The sequence below is a fragment of the Cupressus sempervirens genome, chromosome 6, assembly GCF_028749045.1.
Source record: "Cupressus sempervirens isolate cs-2001-9-10 chromosome 6, ASM2874904v1, whole genome shotgun sequence".
Classification (NCBI taxonomy): domain Eukaryota; kingdom Viridiplantae; phylum Streptophyta; class Pinopsida; order Cupressales; family Cupressaceae; genus Cupressus; species Cupressus sempervirens.
Window position 1 is genome coordinate 442,361,135 of NC_143123.1, and position 7,505 is coordinate 442,368,639.

Sequence of the window (7,505 nt, forward strand, 5' to 3'; positions counted from 1 at the left end):
GTTTCCTAAAACAATACGTTTCTCTTTCATATGATGACGCGTATTCCTCGGTTGTATTATTTTTCAGTTCGATGACCACGGTGGGCTAAAGATAGCAATGCCGGTAAGCACAATAGGCTGACGACAACTATGTTTATTGTCGTTACATAACATCGGGAAAATTTGCCGCCCTCACACTTTGAAGGGCTGTTCATGTGGGATGCGAGTTCAAAATATAAGAAAACAAGGCAGGCGAAAACCATTCAGATCAATAAAAAGATGTCGAACAACATTTCCCAATTATTTCTTGGCATGAAATATCTGTTAAGCTTTTGTGCCCTCGTGTTTGCATTTGCGTTAGTGGTTGGTTATATAATCTATGTGCTCATAAATCAAAAATCCAACAATACTATGCTTACATCGTATCCAATTGTGGGCTCATTATTTGCTTTCTAGAGGAACAAAAGTCAGATCCTAGAATGGCTAACGAAAATTCTCAGACACACTCCTTCCAACACCATCACCTTTTAGTGTCTTGGAACAAAGGTAGTCATCATAGCACATCCACCCAATGTGGAGCACCTGCTCAAGACCTGTTTCCAAAATTATTCAAAGGGCAATTATTTCTGCCTTCGCTTGCATGATTTGCTCGAAACCAGAATTCTTAATGCCGATGGCGACGCTTAGAAATTGTAGAAATGAGTTGCAAATTACAAGTTTGGCACCAACTCTCTTCACGACTTCATAACAGAGAGCGTGTAGGGTGAGATCACCAATCACCTCCTCCCACTCCTCAGAAATGTGGCTAGGAGGAGTGATCGGGTGGATTTGCAGGACATCTTCCAGCGATTCACCTTCGACAACATTTGCAAGGTGGCCTTCGGCATGGACCTCGCTTGCCTCCACATTTCTCTACCCCTTTCCAAATTCGCAGACACATTTGAAGTCGCCACCAATTTAAGCCTCCAAAGATTCACTAATCCCCTACCCTTCCTGTGGATGATCAAGCAATTCTTCAACCTCGGCTTTGAGAAACGCTTGCGCCAGGCGATCCACACCGTTCACAACTTCACTCAAGACATAATCAATGCAAGGAAGAAGGAAATTTTTCACTCTCATGGCAGGCCGTAGCGTGAAGATCTCTTGTCCAAATTTCTTTCCGCTCACGAGAGCGGTGTTGCACCAGGGAAGGCCTCGTACGATTTTTCTATGAGAGATATTGTGATAAGCTTCATCTTGGCGGGTAGGGACTCAACTTCTACTGCACTCACATGGTTCTTCTGGCTCCTCTACTCTCATCCACAAGTCGAGCAGAATATCTACGAAGAAATCACAGGCCTTGTCGCTGCTAGAGAAGAGAGCACCGGTTGCTATTTCTCATATGATGAAGAAGATGAAGTATCTACAGGCCGCTCTGTGCGAGTCGATGAGGTTGTACCCACCCGTGCCATCAAACATGAAGCAGGTGCTGCAAGACGATGTGCTGCCGGATGGGACGGTGGTGAGGAAGGGGATGCGGGTGATACACCACCCTTACGCCATGGGGAGGATGGAGAGCATCTGGGGCTTCGACTGCTTGGAATTCAAGCCGAAGAGATGGCTCAGCAAGATGGATAATGGCTCGCTAGAATTTGTGGCACACGATACATTCAAATATCCAGTGTTCCAGGCAAGGCCGAGAGTTTGCATGGGGAAACAGACGGTGTTTATTCAGATGAAAAGTATCGCTACGAATGTTATAGAAGAGTTGAGGGTAGAGGTTGATGGCAACTAGAATCCCAAGTATATTGCGATGATCACGACTAAAATGGAGATTGGCCTTCCCATACGCGTGCTAAAAAGACGACAAAAACTCCCCTGAGTTTCGGATGGGTTTTTGTTTGTTGTCAGAAGGTCGACTCTCGCTACAGCTTATATTGAAAAAACAAAGGTAAAAGTAGGCGTGTCAACACGATTATCGCTGCTAGTTGGGTTTTACATCTCTTGGTTAAACTCATGTATGCATCCACTTGGGAAAAGTCAATCTACAAGCTTTGTATAAAAGTTTCAACATGTAGGAGAAAAACATTTACTAGTATTAGGGCTAACTTCACTTATCTAGGATTTTTTAATTTTAAGTTGGATTTTGTAGATTTTTTTATTGTATTTTGTAAGTGAGTAAAGTGCTTAAAGCTAAGATTTTGACTTTAGGGACAGGATCTTGGAGCCCAGATTGGTTTGAAAGTGTCATTTCAAAATGCTTGCCCAATACATGTTATGTTCATGCACTAATAGTCACTCACTAAAAAATGTTAGCACTTGCATTTAAATGTTTTTTTACAAAATATCCCAATAGTGATTACACAAATGTGCTACTTACCAACCAAAAAAGCTAAAAAATAAACGACAATTAGTACACATGAGACCTGCTATTACTACATGTGTTTTCATTTTTTGGACTAGAAAAAGTAGTATTTGGGAGGTATCTATGATAAAACCATAATGATTATCAGACCCTTGGTCGATAATTAGGTCTTTGCTCCTATATAAGTAGGATATTTCTATTGGATAACAAGATTTTTTCAGTTAGAAGGCAACCCCTAAATAATAGTAGGCAAATTTTATTGTTGTTTAGGATTTTATTGACAAATAAATTTATTTGGATATTTAAAGTTAATCATTCATATGTTTATGTGATTATTCTTTTTGAATAACTAGGAACAATTTTAATCATTTATAATATAGATTGTTGGTTATTATAAGAATAGGAATAGCATACAAAATGGAATATCTTTTACAATCAATAAAATATTAAATTATTTGATTTTTCTTTAGAAAAAATTCATAATGAATATATTTTTTAAATTGGACTTTCTAGTTCTAATCAATTAATCCAAGTGTTTTCATAGAACAAACTACAACCACATGTTGGGGTTACCATAATTTAATATTGCATTGTCAATATAGTTAATCATTTGACTATTTATTTCTATATAAGTGGATTCTAGTTTAAATTGTTCACTACACACCAATGAAAATATCATATATTTTTTCCTCAAAAAAAGATGTACAAAATATGGTCAATAAATAATCGTCTTGTGTAATAATAGCTAATGATAATGAACTCTCAAAAATAGCAACATGCTTCTTAATCTTCTAGTTGAAGAGGAAAATAATGAAATGTTTAACCATCTGGACTCTTCCTTTGCCAACAACACTCTAATCACTAAAGAGATTTTTAAAGAAAAAGAAAAATGTGCTTTGTAGATAGTAAAAATATGTGGATGAAGTTTCAAACCACAACAACTTTATTTTATTGAAATGTACAGTTCAAAGAAATCAAGATTTTGCGGGTGAATGTGCATACAATGACAGACAAAAAAATATTTTTTTGTGCACAGAATAAGAACTGTTACTTGAATTAAGCATTTAGTTGCAAATGCCTAAATTCTTTGGTACATAATTATTTTCTCATTCTCACTCTTGAGATCACACTTGAAATTTGTAATAAGATTTCTTAAGTCAAAATTTTGTATTTTCTTGACTAATATCATGTAGATGCTCTTCATGTAACACCCATACATTCTTTTCACCCTCATCTACCTCTTTTATTCACTTTTTGTATGCCTTTTCCTATTAAAGGTGCATTACTTTTCAAGATAGCCACATTAAGAATGCCATGATTTTGTGATCATTCAAAGTCTAACTACACGATGTTACATGTTGGATCAACAATAATTTCTCCTCTCTATGTTGAGACTTATCTCTCATCATCCATGCATAAAATCTAATCTATGCTTATCTTTATTTGCATGGGTAAAATTCATATTTTTATTTATCTTCTCTACACAAAATCTAACTATTACTTGTGTACTAAGTCTCCATAACTAGGTCTATGCAGATTGTTTATTGGAATGATTGGATATAAAATGTATTTTAGTGTGTAACTCTGATATATAGTCTTAGAAAGGAGTTTTTTCATTTCAAGTAAAATTTTTAGAGTTATATATTTGTGTTTGTTGATAAATCAATATCATTAGTTCATATGTTGTAGCAAACAATAATTTATGTCTTCTTAAATTACATGCTCTATTTGTTAAGAAAGCTACATGTGGAAATGCCTTCCTAATGCCAATTTAAGGGAGATATAAGAAAGATTTCAAATTTACTCCATAACATTGAGATAAGAAGAAAAAATAAAAAATAAAATACGATGCACACAAAATAAATGAAGGAGACCAGATATAACACGGAAACCCTTTCAGGAAAAATCCACCACCCAATAACCCAAGCGACTTCTTTGTGTTATAGTAATCAATATTACATATAATGAACTATGGATTCTTACACAGACTCAGATTATGTTGTAATCAACTTGAATTTCACCATGCATATCCCAAAAAAATATGCAACAATTCATACACACTACAAATGCTATGCAATCTAGTGTATTAACTATCACAAAAAAAAATAGTTAATAGCAACCTTGGAACTCGTCCATTTGACAGTCCCAATGGTCACTCATGCATTTGAGAATCGCTCCATTCGGCCTCAAAAACTCCCTTCGACATCAGGTCACTCCCTTTGGCATCAAGTCACTCCCTTCAGCATTAGGTCACTCCCTTTGGTTCAAGAAACTCCCTTCAGCATTGGGTTACTCTCTTTGGTCTCGGACGCTCCCTTCGATATCAAGTCACATCTTTTGGCTTCAAATACTTCCTTTGACATTAAGTCACTCTCTTTGTTCGTGAGCACTCCCTTTAGTCATGGGCACTCCCTTTGATCATGGGGACTCCCTTCAGTCATGGGCACTCCCTTCAGTATCAGGTCACTTCCTTTGGCATCAGATCACTCCCTTTGGCATCGAATAACTCCCTTTGGCTTTAGTCACTCTCTTCAACATCAGGTCACTCCCTTCACCATTAGACACCCTCTTTAGATGACCTAAACATCCATCATACATAACAGTCACCCATAGGGTGAGCACTATACATACGAGTCATTTCCAATAATCTACCACTTGAGGAGATACATGTTGATATCCATTGAGTTACTCAACAAGGCCATGTGCCCCATTTAAACTTATTTTTTCTCACTTTAATACCTCCAAGGTATACAACATGAATTCAAAATCATCAACATATACAACCTATAACATACAGTGTCAAGCCTCAAAACCAATCTACCACTTATACATTAAGAAGCTCCCACTACACAAATAATGTCAATATGATATGGATCCATTAGACAACATCACCATGGTCTCTAAGAATTCATGAGCACCTGTAATTGATCAATCCATGCCAACTCTAAATGCAAAATTGCAATATCACAAAATATCAAATAATAGGAAACTTAGTCAATCTATTTAATTATAAATGTTCAGTGCTTGTTTCTTTCAATTTAATAGATTTGGGGTGAATGCATAAGTATTCCTCCTATGGTAGGAAGTAACAAGTGCCACATAATGGCTAAGTACTTGGCTTAATTAATTATAATTATAATTTTATATGTAAATTGAATTGTAATTTTATTAAATCTTATAATTTTTAAAAATAAAATATAACAACAATCTTAATTTTATTTTAATGTACATAGTTATAAATATAATACATTTTAAATTGTAATATATATTATAATTGTAATAATAACTTAAAACTTTAATGTAGATAGTCTAAATAAAAGAAGTAGTTATACAAAGATTTTTTATTTAACTTATATATAATAAAACATATAATTTGATTTACATATAGTAAAGAAAAGTGGTATAAAAAAGGTAAACAATATACTATTATCATGTTCTTTAAAGGTGTTGAATTCTGAAAGTCCATATATAAGACTTCAATTATTTTAGCAAATAAGATCATTCTAAATTAATTTTTTATTTATTAAAAAAATTACATCTAGTCTATGAAAAATACTAATTGCATAATACTATTAAAAAATAATTGTTGTTGATTGGTAGAAATACAAATCATTAATCACTACTTAAGAAATAGCAATAAAAATATTTTTAAAATAATAATTTACTATACAAATATATTTTTTATTTGGAATAAAAATTATATTAAGAAAAGAGATCAAGATTTACATATCATTACTAGTTTAATAATACTATAGTATTAGAATGAAACTTAAAATATTTTACTTTTAAAAAGTAAGCTAAATGAAAAAAATGATTTAGCAAATAGAAAATTTACATTAACTTATTAAAAAAATATTTTTAATAGATTTATAATTTTTGCATTAGAATAGTCACATTTAAGTTTATCTATTGGATATTAATTTTGAATTATTTAACAAATGAATTGAATGATAACTTCAACACATTTCAAAAAAATAAAATTAATATGATTTATAGTGTAAGACCTCCTTGGTACAACCTTTAAATAAAAAATAAAATAATATAGAAAATATTGATATAATAAAATTGATATTTTTTCTATTAGAAATAAGAGTTTCAAAAAATACAAAGCAACCAAAGTACCATCACGAAAGTCAACAAGGAGGCCAAGCCTCACCAAGGAAGAACATAGTCAGTTGTACAACATAACAAAAAGAGAAGAAGAAGGACTATCTAACTAAGAACATCATAGTAATTGACCATCCAAGTAGTCCAACCTAAGGGAGCCTCCATCCAAATGACGCTTTTACAATCATGAATCTGCATCAGCCTGAATAGATCTTCTTTTGTAGCATTCATTTTCTTACTGATTTCTTTGTTCAGCCTAATGCAAGCTTGCTCAAAAGCTTGTAGATCACCCAGGGTTCTATGCCATTGGTATCCATGCTTCAACTCATAGTGGTAAAAAGAAACATGTCCATCATGAAGGAACCTTCTCATCTTGTCCCACTCGATCAACATAGTAGCCTGCACCTGCAAAGAAATTTTAAAATAAGTGAGTTTTCGAAAAAACTCAGTAAGATCCCTTAGCTTACCTTGGTACCTTTCCTCGTTCCTACAAGATAATATATTCCAAAATAAGTTGGTATCTTTAGGAAGACCATTAATATGACTAGTGATAATATCAAGAATATTAACACCAATAGGATAAACAATGCCAAACATTCTCCATATTTCTTTAGCAAAGGTACAATCTAAAAGAATATGTCTACCAGTTTTAGGAACTCTACATAAATTACAAATATCACAATTAGAGAAATCTCTATTAATAGGAAGCTTGTCCAACATGACTAACCATCTAAAGCATCTAATTTTAGGCTCAACATAATTCTTCCACAAGATATCAAAGTATTTTTTCCAAACATTAGCATCATAAGAAGAGTACCAAACAACATTGACATGATCAATAATATCCATATTACAATCAAGGATTTTGTATATATTCTTGGCCTTAAGCAGATTCGTGACAACTCCACCAGGTCAGTTACAATTAAGGTGCCTTTGAGAATCAACATGGCATATAGTGGGAAGACCATAAATAGCTTGCACAATCATGTTATAAGTTCTTTTATGGGAATTAGGGATATCATATTTATTTTTAAGCTCATCCCAAGGAGTGATTTGATTCTGCTCAAAGAGATCT

At 33.6% G+C, this 7,505-nt stretch overlaps 1 pseudogene; it reads left to right on the forward strand.

The window, feature by feature from the left end:
- Window positions 1-258: 258 nt before the first annotated feature.
- On the forward strand, window positions 259-1,840 carry LOC149552977 (cytochrome P450 94A1 pseudogene; annotated as a pseudogene).
- The last annotated feature ends 5,665 nt before the right edge of the window (window positions 1,841-7,505 follow it).